We start from the raw sequence: 18,165 nt of genomic DNA, 5'->3' as shown, positions 1-18,165 counted from the left end.
GTGCGCCTTTGCAAACTGCAATATTAAGCATGTGGCTCACAGGGACTGCTTGCAATGGTCCGGTCTGAGTGGGAGTATCATTTTCCTTGGCAGGCACTTTGTAGAAAGTACTGTTTCTTGTGCCAGAATAAGCCGTTATTACATTCCATACAATTTATAGTCAAATTATTATCTATTGTTAAAAATGCCTGAAATGATCAGATGTGTCCTTAGATATGTAGCCTTGGTTAAGACTGAATGACAGTGTGCATGAGGCCTCATCTACACAAACAGTGTTTTTTAATATTGTCTTGTAATTTCAGGGACACTTTCTGTGGCTTTCATATGTCGAGAGGCTTTTTTTTTATCCTCCACTAAAAGTGAACTAGAACAAGGCCAGGCAGTGGCTAAGCACCAGGCATATTACTGCAGAAGCAGGTTTGCAAGCAGCCTTGGGATTCCACTTGCGTGCACCAGTGGAAGGAAGGGGTGCTGCTTGTCAGTGGAGGACAGAAGTAGTGCTTTCCATTGAAATTTCAGACCCACAGTGGCTGCACGTGAAACGGCATGGCATTTTTGGTGGCTTATCCGTTATAACTGAAGAGGGAAATGAAGTCAACACAAGACTGTCATTGCATGAGCAGCAGCTGATGGCAATGCTGGAAATATCCTTGGGAGAAGCACCCCCTCTTTCTCACCAAAAAAGGCTGGGGGTGGGTGTAAGAATAGCAGAGACCTCCATTCCACACAGCAGCCAGGAGGCTGGTGTTAGTCATGGGAGACCCACTTCCCTCTACTGTACCAGTCACAGCAGCCAGTAGGATTTAGGGTTCAGAATGGCAGGTCAGAGGTTCTCCTCCCTTCCTGCAGCTAGATCGGGGAAGGGGCTTCAAGGTTATCAGTCCCATCTGAAAAAGAGACTAATAAAAAAGATAGTGTCCCATAGCAGAGCCCAAGGGCACAGCCTGGTAAGAATCCCAGGGCCTTTCTCTTTCCCAGCAACGTGGGGGGTGCGCCTGGCATTGCCCTACTAGACCTCTGGTTGGATGTTCATCTCCACCTGTGGCTAGCAGGTGTTTGGTAAATTTTCTGGAGCCAGTTCATATAAAATGAGTTGTTGGTTTCCATAGCACACTGGAGTTTACATGGAGGAAAAAATGGCCTTTACAGTTGACACCTTGGTCAGCAGTAGGATGAGAAGCCAAGGTTTGAAGGGACGTGGGGCTAAGCTGCCTTCTCATTCCTTGAGGGCAGAGTAACTTAGGGAAGCCTGTTCCCAATACACTGAAATGGAAACTAAGTACACCCTTTGCACAGTCAGGTAACTGACCATTGGGCTGCATTACATTCTCCATCACTTGGTGTGGTCAGATAGAGCTTGGATGGCTTTCTAAAAGAGAGAGACTAGTTCAGTTGCAAGTTGTTGGGGTTAGAGCAGGGTTCGGCAACCTTTCAGAAGTGGTGTGCCGAGTCTTCATTTATTCACTCGAATTTAAGGTTTCGCATGCCAGACATACATTTTAATGTTTTTAGAAGGTCTCTTTCTCTAAGTCTATAATATATTAACTAAACTATTGTTGCATGTAAAGTAAATAAGGTTTTTAAAATGTTTAAGAAGCTTCATTTAAAATTAAATTAAAATGCAGAGCCCCCCAGACCGGTGGCTAGGACCTGGGCAGTGTGAGTGCCACTGAAAATCAGCTCGCACGCCGCATGCCATATGTTGCCTACCCCTGGGTTAGAGGCAGGAATCTCAGGGTGATGTTTTCTAACTTGTGTTACGCAGGAAGTCCATCTAGATGATCACAAGGGCCCTGAACCTTAACATCTAACAACTTCTGTGATATTTTTTTTTAATACATAACTTCTCTGTCTAACATTTATTAACCCAGCACCTTTCACAAGCAATGACATTTGCTTGAGCAAAAGGGATGACAGCTATGTTAATAGGCCCCACTTCCTTGGGTATAGAGAAAAGAACTCAACTAGGTACAGTTGGGTAGAGAACTTTTTATGAGGATTTGATGATTTTGTTAATGTTAGTCAGTAGGGGTAATAATCTCAGAATTTTTCACATTCTTTGTGCTTTTCTCTTGGGATTATGAAGGTAACTCCCCTCTGTTGTGTTTTTTTTTTCTTCCTTACTCAAATCCCTAAAATATCCATTGTACTTTGCCAGGTTCCCTTGCGGCGTTCAGCCCATTGCCTGGGAGACGACAAAGTGCAGTTCACTGTAATAGGCGCGTGTACGTCTGTATTGTGAGCAGCCTTTGCACAGCTGGGTGGGAGGGGGGTTTTGTGCCTGCGTGGCAGCAGAAGCACTAGCCACAAAAGGCCCCAAGCAGGATGGAGTATAACAAGGAGGGAGGGGTGAAATTAGGCTAAATAGCGAGGCTTCACAGTGAGATCTATGTAATTGGAATCCCCCAAGAGAAATGGGAAAATCCCAGTGCCTGAGAATCTTAGAGCTAGAGTGGAAAAAGCAGAGTATGAGAGTAAATTAGGGAACAATCCTGCACTGGCTTTGGAATGGACCGGTTGCCCTCAAAGGACTTCTCCATCTCTACATTTAAAAGAAGTGAGAAGGAACGCACTGTCCAAGTACTGTGTAATTGTGGAGATGGCAGCATGCATGCATCTCTTTACGTATATATTGTGAGCGTGTATGTAATGTATTTTTTTAGGGTTCCCCAATACTGATTTTACTATTAAAAACAATATTTTGGTGCCGAACTAACTTTTCAAAGTGAAATAGATTTTTCTGGACTTAGGAAGGTTGTAGGAAATGAAATACTTTGGCTTTTTTTTTTTTTTTTTTTAAGGTGTGCAAAATATGTCCCTTCAACCTTGATAGAAATTTTATCTACTGTTGAATTTGCAAACCAGTAAGAATAAATGGTATTTGTGTTCATAGTAACTGACTTTGACTTTCTTGAATGTGCGCTTTATCGCTTCAGATAAGGGAATGCGTTCAGACAAAAGAAGTTGCTCCGGAATGAAACATTTTGAGGAAGTATTTCTCTTCACGTTGACCAGTTTAGAAAATGAGAATTGTCATTTTTTTAAGCAAATGCAGATGGGTGCAAACAATGACAAAATGTGTAAAATGTTTTCTAGCAGTTTGTGGGACTAAGGATTCTTTTTATAGAGAATATCCTGAAGTGTTCAGAAAGCGAAAAGTCTGTGAGACTTCCACATTGTCAACATTGCATGTTCATTTTAATGCTGCTGGTTTTTCATATATTTATAGGAAATTGGCTCTGGTAATTGAATTTCTAAAGAACCACAGTAACCAATAGCAGTTTCCTTCTAAAGGTCACTGTTGGGTTAGTGAATATAGGAAGTACTGTATTTAACTCCTCATGGTTTGTACTGCTCTTCCAGAAACATTGGCCTAAATTTTCAAAAGTGACGAATGATTTTGAGTGTCCAATTTGAAACACCTGAAAGGGACCTGTTTTTGCAGAAAGCACCGAGTCACATTTTATAAAAAATCAGGCTCTTCCTGGTGTGTCTGTGCCCTCAAAAATTGATGCACCTACTCATGAAAAGCTGGTCCATAAAGGCTTTACCTATTCTTTTGAACGGAGGTGAAATCAAATGTCTGTTCCACTACGCTGACTTATCCCACCAAAACACCTTTGTGCCCCGCCAGTATTGTCTTCGCACTGTTCTGTAACGTCTCTGTGTGTCTGGTTCTGTAGGAACAGTGGTACATCTGGTTTTCTTTAAGCCTCCAAAACATGATGTCTGCATGTTTTTTGTGTGGGGGAATTAGTGGTGTTCCACTGAGTACACCTTAATGACCTGACATACGCTGGAGGTGTTCTGAAAGTAGGCAGTCCCAGGGGTGGGTGATTGTTCTACATTTGAAAGAACAAGAACAGAGGTGAGTGCTAATTAAATAGGAACAGTAGAGAAGAGTAGTGCTGCTTGTCCTCCATGCAACTGGCACCCCCAGATACTTCGCTTGTGAGAGCTCACTGTAGCAAGTACCCAAGCTTCTTCCCTTCCAGAACGGAACTGGAATAGCCGCTATCGAACATAGTGCACATACAGCTGAGCATGGGTGAGAACTTGGATTGATGGCAGTGTTTTAGAAGGGGGATAAGAAGACAGGATTTTTTTATGGAGCCAAAAATAAAAAGGCATCTAAATCAAAGGTCCAAAGACAGCTAAAGGCACCACTCTACTTCTCGTAGTTTCAAATGACAATTATTTGTCTTTAGTGTGTGTGTTTAAATGGAATCGATTTAATGTTCTCCTAAAAAGGCAGCAATGCCCCCAGCTCCACGTAGCCTGGGAGTTTAAGGGATTTGCTAGCCGAGGAATCTAATTTTACGAAAGTATAAGTTGGAATCTTCACTTGGTGGTATCGACAAATTGGTATAGAAAATTCCATGTTCCGGGTCTCGACAGGAGGTTGTAAATCATGCTCAGCTGATGCTGCATGTTCTAATAATGGCATTTTAAAAGATTACATGGATTTCAATATGAATGTTTCACTTCTTTATACTGTCCTTTGTGGGCTTGCTTTTTATTTTTTTAAATAGTTGAACCTGGTTTGATGCAGCATTCTTGGAACATACAGACCGTGTTCGGGTTTTACTGGCTGGAATGAAGTTACTAGTCCTCCTAAAAACATGAGAATCTTGTTTGAATGTCTTTATAACCAATTGGCCTGAAATAGTCTTTTTACTAGGAATACTTTTTTTTTTTTTTAAAGGAGGCTTTATCCATAGAAGATTAAAGAGTAAGTAGATGCACTCTACTAAAAATGAGCATTGTTAAAAGGAGCTAAATTTGGCTATAAATTTGGCCATTTGGTAAATTAAAGATACAGCGGTTTCCCCTCCTGCAGTTATAAATGCAAACTTTTCAACACTTTGTGTTGTCTTGGGCCATTCCAATACAACAAAGAAGGCGCAAAGTTATTCAGTCAGGGAGACTGGAGCAGTTGTGAACTTGTTTACAAAATAATTCTTCATAAGCTGAGCAAACACACACTAAAATGTACAGTAACGTGGTCACGATAACAGTTCCTTTTGTCTTTGTGTGTATGTGTGTGTACAGTATATATTTTGGCTACTGCAGAGATTTGCGCTCCCCCTGCCTCCCCCCAAAAAAGGTCTGTCCGAGGTTAAGCCTAAACTTTGTACCAGAAGAACACTGAATTTGTTTTGAGACAATTGTTCCAGTCTACAAACTCAGGCCATCTTTAGGGGAATTGTCACTGTGCAAGACAGCTATGGGAAGTTCATTGCAGGGGAGGGACTGTGAGATCAGAAACAACGTGTTCACTCACTGTGGCAACGTCTCGTTGTGGCCAGGTCTCTCTTCCGTAACTCGGCCCTCCAGCCAGGTTGCAATATTTATGTCCTCCCTTGTTGGGGTAACAAAGTTCGACAAATAACAGTCTAATGCCCTTACAACAGGTCTTTAGCATCAACTCTGGGACCCATGATCTAGGCACCCTCTTGGCAAGTCCTTGTCCCCTTTGATCAGGAGGCTTTATGCCACTTTGCCAGTGGCTGGTAGGAGAACCCCGGACCCTCCCTCTACACTGGGTTCCAGCCCAGGGATCCTGTAACCAGCAGCCAAGATCTCCACAGTCCTACTCTGGGCTTCTTCCTATCCAGCCTTTCTCAGGATTTCTTCCCCACAGCTTCTCTGGGTTGACCCTTCTTTCAGGGCTAGGATCCCAGGGCTTACTGTCCTCTCCCCGCCGTCCTGGGTTTCCTCCTCATCACCTCTCTGTTCCCAGAAAGTGACTGCAGGTTCCTTCCCTACATCCCTCTTCTGCTACAAACTTCCTCTCTGTAGAATAGGTCATTTGCAGTGTTGCTGCAGCTGTGTTGGTCCCAGGATATTAACAAGACAAGGTGGGTGAGGTGAGCTTTCACCAGCAGAAGTTGGTCTTAAAAAATAGATATTCCCTCCCACACGTTGTCTCTCTTCATGATAACCAGCCTGCTGCCGCCCAGATGGGCTTCACGTTAAGCCTGGCTCTCCCTCCAGGTGCAGCCGGGTACCAAAATTGGCCTCTCGGGCCCCATTAACCCCTTCAGGCGCTGTGTGGGGCGCACACACCCCGTCATACTATGCCATTCATTGTCCTGACTGCGAGAAATAAAGTACTCTGTGTTCAAGGGCCCTTTCCTTGTGGGGACCCATGATGGTTGCATTGAGGGTCTGTAGAGCAAGATGTAACAAATGTGGAGATGCTTGTCTCTGCACAGTTCTCACGTGGACACGAGCTTCCCCTTATAAATCCAACCTTGAGCCCCACCTATCTTCACCTAAACCACACCAGTCCACTGGAAATGCTTTAGTTCGATCGCGAGTTATTGGCCTTGGTAGGTGAAACTCTATGGCCTGTTCTGAGGAGGAGACCACACAACACGATCTTAAGGGACTATTCTGATCGAAGCCTGGAGTAGATTTGTTCTGGCAAATTTGAGGCCTGTCAGAGAAGATTTTGGGAGCTATAATGGGTTTAATATAGACCTTCAGTTTTTGTTTTAAAGTTTATCATCTCCTCAGTGGCTTGACCATGCACCTCAGACTGGCCTAGTCTCTTCCTTGGATTTCAGTGTGTGGTGTTTTGTTTTAGACTTAAGTGTGTTTTTTGTGAACTTCATAAAGTCCACATGCCCTGATGGGTGCTGCAGAAAGTCTGCCTGAGTAGTGCAGGTTTCCTGGAGCTCTTCCTGGCCCGAATGCAGACTGCCACAAAGGTGGGGACAGTAGACAAGGAAGGGAGCGTGTTCGTATGTGGAAGGTAGGAATAAGGATAAAAGCAGCCAATGAGCAAAGAAAAGCAACTTTAATCCAGGGGATTGGGTAATTGGAGCCACCATTACAGATCTCCAAGGGTTTTCCCCCTTTAGGTTTATTTTGTGGGAGGTGGCTGTCCTTAATTTGTTACTTGTTTCATAGCCGTTTGCCTCAAAGAAGGTAATGATTGAATGGGGCAGGGCTAGAGAAGCCAAGGACCTGTCCACATTAGGGTGAAAGGTGTGCTTTTAAAATGTGGTAGCTATTAGGTTTTAAAATCGTACTGTAGACAGGGCAAACTGTAGGGTGGGGTGGTGCCCAGGGTTCACGCCCAACTAATATCAAGTTCATCTCAACCAACTAACAACTGTTAAACTACAGTAGGGAGCCAACACTGAAATCCTGAGGGGATCCATGTTAGGAAGGAAAGAGAGAAGAAACTCGTGGTGTATGAAATGGGCAGAAACCAGCATACAGGTGAGGAGTAACCACTGTATGCCATTGATTTTTATTTATTTATTTTTCCTTAATCCAAACTCCCCATTGATTAGTGTGTGGTTCCGATATAAAATTGTTGGCACCGTAAGACCCTACATTTTTCTTCTTTTTTTGCCCAGTGGACAAAGAAATGCTCCAGCAGTGTTTCCAGTAATGATTCAGTTCTATTTACATTTTGGTTTACAATTTTGGTTTACTTACAGTAGCTCTCATAATAAGATCACTTTCCCTTAGCGTAGTCATTTGTTGATTCAGTTCTGCATACTCCCATCTCCTCTCTCTGCTCTGAAACTTCAGTGTCTCAAGTGAAAGGATGTTACTTTTTGCTTGCTGGTCAGACAATCTTTAAGTGCTTTTGAGTCTTAACCTCCCTCCCTAACTTCCAAAAGACCCTGGCTAAAAGCTCAAAACTTTTAACTGGGGGGGGGAGGGGAGGGGGAGGAAATGAGTTTGATAAGCCAGTGGTTCTCCACCAGTGGTATGTGAACCCCTGGGGTCTTTCAGCAAATACATCAACTCCTCTAGATCAGTGTTTCTCAACCTGGGGGTCATGGGACGGGTTTAGAGGGGTTGCAAGTGCAGGGCCGGCATTAGGGGGTGGCAAGCAAGGGTGCCCCATGAAGCTAAATTATGTGCTTCAGCCCTGGGTGGCAGGGCTTGGGCGTTAGACTCCTGAAAGGGGTACAGTAGTCTGGAAAGGTAGGGAAGCACCGCTTTAAGCAATTTCTGCAAGACCAAGGTATAGTTGCAGAGAATAATAGTAGGTTATATGGAGTTTAGTGTTAAATCCGGTTTGTGTAATTTTTCAGTACAGTTCTAATCCCTTTATAATAAACTCGGTTTTAGCTCCTGTCAATCGAGAGGAAATCCACTGACAAATTTCATCAGCACGTAGGAGGATAGTCTGGTAACATTATCTCTGAGATCCACAGTTTCAGAAACACTAATCTTTGACAGTACATCATGACTGCTGGATTAGCTTTTACAGCTTGGCCTTGATATAGTACTTGTATGCTTGCTGTATCTGAAGAATCTAAATGGTGGAGTTATTATGCTATAGGTTACGACTGGTAACCTGCAGGCAGTGAGTGTAAACGATAATAGCACTTGCTTAGACAGGGGTCGGGTAAAAACCTAAAATAGCTCATTTATTATTTTATCTAATAACTCACTTACTTTATGGTATCTGGAGTGATACTGTGGAAAGATAGATTTCTTCATAACTAATGTTTAGAGGCTAAGAACAGCAACAAAACGACGGTAAATGAAAACCCTTTAAACACAGGCTTTTCCCCCCACCTACTGGTTTAAATCATAAAAGGACTTTATGATGTGAAGCTAAGAGAAGAGCAGAGTTGCAGGGGGTTGGGAAAATGAGATTTTTAACTCCAGTTTTCTTTCTTTCTCTTGCAAGGTTTTCAAAATGCCGGTAGACTAGTATCAGTGAGTGGGAGTCTTATCAAGGTGCTCTGTACTGTGCCTTGGGGTGGCATGAATCACTCGTGGTGTGGTGGAGGCTGCTAACATAATGTATGTTGTTGGAAAAGCAGATGCAAGACTGGAAGTACTTAAATGTCAGTTTTTAAATTACTGCTGGCCTGAATCACAGCAGCCATGCATCTTCCTCCCTTTGGCATCAAATGATCTTTTATAAATATATTTGGAACAACTTGCTGCCTGTGGTAGATTAACAGCTTAACTATTAAAGGGAAGATGGGCCAACTGGGGTGAATGGGGCTTTTTTTTTTCTTTTGAACACTTTATATATCTATAATGTACCTCATCTGTTGCTTCAACTCTACTCTCTTGTCTTATCTCTTGTGTCTGCCACAGTCTCTCTTCTTACTTATGTAAGTAACTTACTGTCAGCAGTTCTGTTAATGTTTAATAAAAAAATAACAACCCAGGTCCCAAGCCTGCACTGAACTCCGCTTCTGCAGAGCACAGTGCAAGTTCGGGGTCTCACATGCGTGTTCCGTTTTTCTCTCTGGGTTGATTGCTTTAAGCAGAGTCCCATTTGGTTCCGAACAATCTAATAATGACAGGGGTGAATGCAGGGTTGAAATCTGAGAAGCACCGAGATCCTATGGTTTTCTGCTGCTGACTCTGGCCATCTGCCCATTCCTGAAAACGCTGATCAATAAGGAAAGGAACTGCTAACACAAGGGATGGTAGAAATCCACTGGCGGGGAAGGAGAATTTAACAGTTATATAGAATCTTTGGCCCAAAATCTGCTTTGTTGCCCCAGGGGAAAATTGTGAGCCTCTCCGCTGGGCATCCGGAGTCACTCCAATCCAGTGACTCTGCGTATAAACAGGGTAATGGAGAGCACTAATTGTCTCTTTGGTCACTCATAACCTGAGCCTAAAACAAGCTTATAGGTGAATATTAGGAGTGATTTGTGAAATCCTTCATGGGGTGGGTGGTGAGAACCCTGCACAGGACTTGAAGCTGCCAAACAAGGAGAATATTCTCTCCTAATACAGGCCCTGATCCTGCAGGCTGTTTCCCATGGGGGAGCCCCCACTGAAGTCCTAATACTTTTTCACAGAGTCCAACTGAATAAACTCATTCCTCTACTTCTTTAAAAGCTCCTTTTCCATTATAAGGCAGACGTCATCACACACACATCCTGGCTTACGAGAACAGCCAGCCTTTTCAGAGATCTGAAACTCAAAGTAGCTACCAGGAGAGCTGCCACTAATATCTCCGAGGAGGTGGAACTGCTTTTAGACTTTACGTCTTATCTATTGCCAGATCAGTTCCTATCATGCTGTATGTAAGTAGCTCAGTCTGTCTTGTGTGACTGGAAACTGAGTGTCCAGTGTTCAAAGCATTTTAGACATGAGAGTATGATCATTAATTCCTTGTCTTTATAGGTTTTTTGCAAGAGTGAAAACCTAACAGGAAACTGAAAAAAATAGTTCTGGTGAGTAAAGGTTAATTTCTGAAGAGCAAAATATGCACCACAGGCTAACTGAGATTTCCTCCTTGTTAGTGAATTATAGCATTAAAATATTCACATTCTTTCCTGAAAGCTTTAGGAATAATTATACAGCACTTAAAGGCCAGGCATTGCCAGATAAACTTAACAACACTATAATTTGTACTGGAGGCAGAGTTTCCTGTGAATGATAGCTTTGTTTAATTGTGTAATGCTGCTTCAAAATGTGTGCTGGTGAGGAGCTGTCAAGTAAATTGGACCTGTGAATTTGAGACATTATTTTGTATAGCCGAACAGCAGTTTTTAGTGTGTAACACTTCGCACTGGACAGCCTTTTGTTGACTGCTCCAAGTTATCCTTTCCTGTACTTTGCCATGAACCGTTAACTACCTGAGTGAAATACATGGAGCTGGCTTCTGCCTTGTATTGTATGAACTCCCTTGTGCTGCCCTGGGATATTTGTCTACTGTGGTTTTTGAGTTTGAGACCAGGAACGCTGAATAGGCTCAGTACACACATTTTATTTCCATTACCCAAAGCAGGAGTCATGCTTAGTTACAGCCAGAAACACTTCACCAGCTCTGGGGATAACAAGATAGCTGACAGACTGGAATGCAGATTTATCAGGGGCAAAAACTGACAAAATTCCTCATTCTGATTCTTTTTATATAGGCCCTTCATTCTCTAGCTATACATGCATGCAACAAGTGTTAGTATTTGTGGACAGCACAAAGGGTTGTTAATCGGCATGTACAACAGAGTTTAATGTGGGATTTCTGTGATTCAGCTGTTCTACTTCAGACAGTGGTTTGGCGTGTGTGTGTGTCTCCTTCCAGAACCATTTTAAGGGTTTTTATTTTAAAGAGCAAGTCTTTGCTCCAGATGTCTGGGTGTACGGCCACACAATGTAAATTTTGCTGCATGTTGCCTTTGGACTGGTGGTTAGGGAGGCTACTGGGCAGTTTAAAATAGGAGTTTTGTGGTATGAAATCAACTTCCTTGGGATTTGATTCACATTCATTCTCTCCCCCCCACCCCCTTTCTGAGGAGAATGGTTTATTGACTTCAGTTACATTTTGACATAGGCCTGTTTTTTTTGCTTTTAGTAGTACCTACAAACAACTGGATTTCTTTTAAATAATTGGAGCAGCTTACACTGTCTTATGCAGAACAGTTTAATCACAGAAAACACACATTAAGCTCAGCTGTACTTGTTTTTAAATTGAGATTCTGTTCTGATGTCTGATGAAGTGGGCATTCACCCACGAAAGCTTATGCTCCAATACTTCTGTTAATCTTAAAGGTGCCACAGGACCCTCTGTTGCTTTGTTCGGATATTGTGAGCAATTCACATATAGAAAAACATGAGAACCTTTCTTTTTAAAGTTAAATAAATAAATAGATTCACTGATATGGATCAGTGAATCAAAGGAGATAGGTCTGGTAAACCCAAATCAAGCTAAGTATAACTTACCCCCAAGCTGGCAATGTTCAAGGGTGAACTTTGTAGCTTCAGTGAATTTCCAAAATTCTCATTGAGTAACTGTTACTGGACATGCAAATTTTGCTCTGTGTTAATCCAGAACTTGAGGCGATAGAGAGGTTCCAGTCTCTCTTCTCTTCTTTTAACGAGCGCATAAATAGCTGTGCAAATGACTGTGTTGTCTTGTGCTGGTGGTTATTTTGGTGGTTATGCCTCATGACTGAACAAGGAATGAGGAGAACGGCACCTTTATTTTTTAAAGTATGTCTGTTTAGGAATTGGATGAGGCTTTGTGTGTTGGAAAATATTGAGGTGTGAAAACAGCGTGGAACAAAATATAGGGTGTCTCATTATGTACTAGTAGCAGGAACAGGAGCTTAAATTGTTTGCTTACCTGAAGGGCATGGGTCAGTTCTTATCTGTGCTTCAAGACTTTTTTTTATTCTTAATGCAAATATATACACTTCTTGTCATAAAGTGTCAAGGCCAAGAAATCCTACTCTTTCCCCCTGCTGGGTAGGGGAATGGAGAAACTGATAAAAATGAATTTTCTATGCACTACTCACAGCAATTTCATGTTGTATCCCTCCCAAAATGTACTAGTGGTCAGCGTTTGGATTTACATGAAATGAAATTGAGAGCTCCTTGCTCCCCTCCCCTCCCAATTGTTTGGCTTGCTCCTGCCGCTCTGTAAGATAATTAAGAAGAAGTAACTGTTTCAGGCTTTTGACTGCAACAGCAAATGGCAGGAACAACTTCTGTCATTCAGCCAAAAGAAGGAAAAGTTGTTCCAATGATTGGTAATGCCACAGCAGTAGAATTTCCATTATAAGCCTCTGTTGTCCAGGGTTTATAACTCGGCTATAAAAACTCAATGGGCTGAAACTGTGCATTGGATTTACTTAATAAGGGGAAAAAATTGATTTTAGCAGGTGTATACCTATTTCACAGGAACTGTGTAGCTGGACTGTCATGCTCTCTGCCTCATTTAAGTAAACATGCTCCCATGAACTATCAATATTTACTATGGTTAGACCCAGCACTGCCCAAATAGGGTTCTTGTGTTAGTGAGGAGTTCACTTTTGTGTGGCAGTAATCTGCGTCTTCCCAAGTGGGTAGAGGCATTGTAGGGAGAGCAAAGTGATTTGCAGAGACCATATTGTATATAAACCTTCCACACACACACCCCCTCCGCTCTTTCTAAGTGGAAACGTGTTTTAAAGTGGAAAATATGGTGGTTACGATCAGTCATTCAAGCTGGTGAATCCTGCAGATCTCCTCCCACCCTGCGTTCAATGAAACCCCACCAGCACCATGAAACTGATTACGGTCACCCTCCTCAGTGGCTGTTGGAATGGTAGCATTGGCACCATTACAAAAGCACTACTGTGTAGGAGCACAGATACTAGCATGCTGGGTGGTCCTCCTCTGCCTATTGGCTAGGACTAGCAATAAATACTGTACTGTAAGTGCTACCAGCAATTGACCTTTTAGACAGCCTCTCCTTCACAGTGGCCTGTGAAAGGAGCAGACTTCTCCCCCCCCCCCCACACACACACATTTGTTGCCTCCTTCCTGAGTTTCCAACCCCAGCTGAGTATCAAGGCCTTGGAAACTGAAATTCAGGGCTGATCCTGAGACAGACTGTACAGGTCACAGATGGTAGGAAGAGGAGAAGGGCTTGTGTTTTGGGGGCAGAAGTGGGGTGAGGCTCAACTCACAGTTTAAAAACAAACAAACAAACAAAAAACCCAGAAGAAGATCAGTGACTTCCTCTTTCGGGTGTCCTGTTTCTCCATGCGCTAAGGTGCCTTTCAGCATTGTTTGCGATTAGTTTGTATTCTGGCAGTTCCCGTGTGCTCAGATCAGGATGACGGCTAGGTGCTCTATAGATGCACAGGAAGATGTGACCCTGTCTGAAGGATTTTACTGCTGGACCAGCGTGGAGCCCCGTTGAGTTACGTCCTGGTACGATGGGAGGACTTGGAGTGCATAGACCTCTTGTGTAACTGATCTTTGAGCATTTGTGCCCTGAAAGACGTACAGATGAACTCATTCTTACTGTGTTTCCTTTAACTTGAGACCCCAAAAAAACCAAACGGATTTTCTGTAATACAAACTGGCTGTAGGTGTTTGGGTCTACTCCTTGTGGCAGCTCAGTGGATCCATGTGTGAGTCAGGACTAGGGTGAGACTAAGCGAATTAGTGGTAGGTTAAGAATCCCAGTCCCTTTCCTTGCTGGGAAGGGAGCATTGTCCGATTACGGCTCCACCTTTTCTGGGGTAGAAATAGACAATCTGGAACTGTTCAAACTCTGGCAAAGGGAATGTCTTGCTGATTCTGACCCAAGCTCTGCTAGTGGCGATATACTTGACCTTTCAAATGCACTACCTTCACAAAGAAAACCCCGAACTTATGGGAATGACAACTCTCCTCATGCTTGGTCATGGGCGTTGCCATCCATTGCATTACTTCAGCCCTGTTAGCATCTCTTTGGGTATGTCTACACAGCAAAGAGAAACCCACGGCTGACCTGGGCCAGTTGACTCAGGCTCTCGGGGCTTGGGGCTGTTTCATTGTTGTGTATTCTTTTGGACAGCAGCCCAAGCCTAGATGTCTACACAGCAGTGAAACAGCCCCGCGAGCCTGAGTCGACTGACCCTGGGCCAGCCATGGGTGTCTAGTAGTTGTGTATATACTTTGTCTTGTCTCATGTCGATCATTACATAATTCCCTGCTGGGGTGCTGCTCCCTTCTCTCCTTTTTTCTTTTTTAGTTAAAAACTTATTTTTTGGAAGATCATCTTAAAAATAAATAAAAAAGACAAGTCTACATGAAAACAAAAGTGGCGATCTGAAGATGCCAGCCCTGTACTTACAAAAGAATAGCATGACTAATGCAAGGAATATATCCTTTAGAACTGACCTGAAAAGGGCTTAGGGTAGGAATATAGCAGCGAGGAGGGAAATCTATTGGTCTTACTGGCCTCTTCTGAGGGCAGGCTAGTTGTTTACAGGCTGGCTGTCATAGCTTCCCTAAAGGGTAATGGTGAAACAAAGATGAAGCTAGAGTTCAACATGGGCTTACGTGCCAAGCATGCCTGCTGGCCGGGGACGGGATGTGCCAGTTAGATCTTTTCTCTCCCCATTGGCCTGGGACGGGTGTTGAGCACAGAGAGAGGATTAATTAAATCATCTAAAAATCCAGTTTTTCCCCGATATAGCCCCATTTCTTGAAGAAATTCAAAGTACCAAGAAATGCTCTTCTTACTAGGTTTGCTGTGTATATTCCAGAACATAAGAACAGCCATACTGGGTTACACCAAAGGTCCATCTAGCCCAGTATCCTGTCTTCTGGCAGTGGCCAATGCCAGGTGCCCTAGAGGGAATGAACAGAACTGGTAATCACCAAGTGATCCATCCTTTGTCACCCATTCCCAGCTTTAGGCAAACAGAGACAAGGGACACCATCCCTGTCCATCCTGGCTAATAGCCATTGAACTTATTTAGTTCTTTTTTGAACCCTGTTATAGTTTTGGCCTTCACAACATCCTCTGGCAAGGAGTTCCACAGGTTGACTGTGCGTTGTGTGGAAAAAATACTTCCTTTTGTTTGTTTTAAATCTGCTGCCTATTAGTTACATTTGGTGACCCCTAGTTGTTGTGTTACGAGGAGGAGTAAATCACACTTTCTTGTTTATTTTTCTCCACACCAGTCATGATTTTGTAGACCTTTGTCATATCCCTCCTTAGTCGTCTCTCTTCCAAGCTGAACGGTCCCAGTCTTATTAATCTCTCCTCATATGGCAGCCGTTCCATATCCCTAATCATTTTTGTTGCCCTTTTCTGAAACTTTTCCAATTCCAATATATCTCTTTTGAGATGGGGCGACCACATCTGCACGCAGAATACCTCCCTGTTGTCGTCAGACATCACCGGTGTCTCAGGGCCTCATCTTACTACACCTGTGACTCCTCCACAGGCCGAAGTGCAGCAAAGGCTGTTAACCTTTGTACTGAGCATTTGGTGTTCTTTGGAAGAGGGGTGACAAAGGCCTGGTCTACACTTAAAAAGTTTTACCAGTATAACCGTGCTGATTAGTGGTATGATTTTTTTTTTTAATTATTTTAAATTGACATAGTGGTGCTAGTAAAAGCCTTGGTGTAGATAGTTATACCACTTACCATTATAAGGTGCTTTATATGGTGATCTAGGTTATTTTGCTTTGCTGAACTGGAATAAGCTAAGTTATACTGGTGTAAGCATGGTGTATTACTGCACCTACTGTCATGTAGTTTTACTGCTTTAACTATGCTTGCATACTTAGAGGCACCGTTTTAAATGTAGACACGACCAAAGTATGGGTTTGCAGATGTGTGGGAAGCTGTCATGAATACTGCTCCATCTCTGTGCTTGCTTTTTGAAAGCTACCTTCTTGTATTCGGCTCTCCCAAGTTTACTCTTTCAGAGGTTTCCAAGAAGATGGAGTGCTCATGTGGCCAGCCAGGCAATCTGATTTCAGTGGAAAAGTGCAGTTACTTGAGTAGTGAGACTTGTGCCGGGACTACAGAGTCTGTTGCTCTTCTGTGGTTGGAAGACAGATGTAATCTTTGACGTTCTGTTCCTCCTAGTAAGGGGAAGAATTTTCATACTGTCCTGCAACAGTATGGGCCCTGTGAGGCTTGGGGTTTGTTGCATGATCCACTTTGTATGTGAACTCCATAAAGCCACCTTGGACGGGGATTGCCAAGAAGAAATATTTCCTCTTCTGGGTAGTCGCAGAGCAACAGCCATGACTTCCTCTTCTCTCCCCCTGAAAATAAACCTTAGGCTTTTCATTCGGTAAGTGTGCAGTGATACACAATTGGGAGGGAGGTGGAAGAAGAGATGAGAAGACTCTTTATCCTAAACAGATACTGTACAGATGTTCCTATGTGGGCCAAAAGATGTTTGTGGTAATTGTCCCCACGTTGAATAGTGACCGATCAGAAAGCGTGTGTGCACCCTCCGGGCTGCCCTGTTGCTATCTTTCATATAGCAGATCTGCTTTTAATTTATTTTGTTTATATGCCAAGGGGCTGGGGGCAACGGTGGGGAAAATGCCATCTCGTCCTCTATACTTGCAGCAGATGCAATCAGACTGATTTTCAGTATTACTCTCCTCCTTAATTGCCTGATCTATTCTTTTTTTTTGGCCTGTCGGTGGCACTCCCAAATCAGGGTGTGGGGTGATGCAAAAATCACTTTGATTCTGGTTCTGAAGAGCACCAGTGCCTACCAGCTTTGGGGTGAGGACTGAACCTTAGAGACACTCTTAATCTGCTCTGTAGGGCTGGTCAGTTTTAGTTTATGTGAAGGGAAGAACTGTCCATACACAGTCGAATGCTTTGTTTGAGCACTGCGGTGTCTGCCTTTGGGAAAACTTTTGAAAGCAAATTTTGGGGCTGAGAAATGACTTCTTAATTGTTGTAAAGATGTTGAGATTTCTCTGCCAGAATTTGTGTGCTAATATGATGAGGTTCATGGTGCATGCTAACCTAACAGACAGCTCCAGCCTGGAGCAAGAGACAGGGTAGTAATAGAATGCCTGATAGAGCTGTTGAGGGTAAGGCATAGATTGCTTAGATCCAGCAGAAAGGTTAATTTTGCAATATTTTAGAGTCAATTTTTTTTCTCTTCCCTAATTTAGATTAAGCAACACTGCCTTATGTTTGACTAGAAATACTGTAATCCTTTTAGATTAGCACCAGAGAATATTACAGGCCTGTCCCAAAGGAAAGTTGGTTTTTCTGACATAGGTTACATTATCCTGGTAAGTACAATAAACTACTTGTGTAAAAGTTGGATTGCTTATATAACTGATGCCCCGGCAGTTAGAGAAGCAATGCCTGCTGGGAGTAACTGGCAGGAATTTGAGCACATTTCCTAGGTAAAAAAAACTTTAACTGTAGCTGCACTTGTAAACACCAGGCTATTACCTATGGGGAAAAGGCCTTAAGAGAACATTGTAGTTCTCTAGAAATGAAAAAGTGAAACAACACGCAAATATTCCCTTTTCCCCCAGTAGGTTGTTGAGACTTAGCTATGGTGCAGTTTGTGTGCTGGTATGCTGACGACACTTGGTGGCAGACATGCCAAACCTGTGAACAAAACGCAGAAATTGTGCTTGTTTTTGGCTTAATTGGCTTGTGAGTTGTTTGTTGGCTAGGTTTTGGCTTGTAGCTTGTCGGGTGCACAGCGGGCCCACCGTAGTCCCAGACTGCACACTGGGAGGATCTAGTCACATAGCGTGTTGGGGTTCTTAGGGATTGGTTTGTTTTGGCCTTGGGGTGCTTATTTACCACGTGAAAGTTGGCAACTGTGCTTGGTGGTGGTGTGTGTGAACTGGAGTTGGGGGTGTCTCGCCTAGCATGGGTGAGGACAATGTAGCTACATGCTCGGCAGACTCACAGAGCTGCCGAGCATGTAGCTACAAGTGTCTTAGT

General features: G+C 43.2%; 1 protein-coding gene across 1 annotated transcript in view; it reads left to right on the top strand.

Moving 5' to 3' along the window:
• Nucleotides 1-18,165, top strand: part of GPC4 (glypican 4) — a 111,024-nt gene that overhangs the window by 7,705 nt on the left and 85,154 nt on the right. The gene's annotated exons all lie outside the window — the stretch shown is intronic.

Source organism: Malaclemys terrapin, chromosome 9 (genome assembly GCF_027887155.1).
Source record: "Malaclemys terrapin pileata isolate rMalTer1 chromosome 9, rMalTer1.hap1, whole genome shotgun sequence".
Taxonomy (NCBI): domain Eukaryota; kingdom Metazoa; phylum Chordata; order Testudines; family Emydidae; genus Malaclemys; species Malaclemys terrapin.
This window is presented reverse-complemented; position numbering and strand designations above follow the sequence as displayed.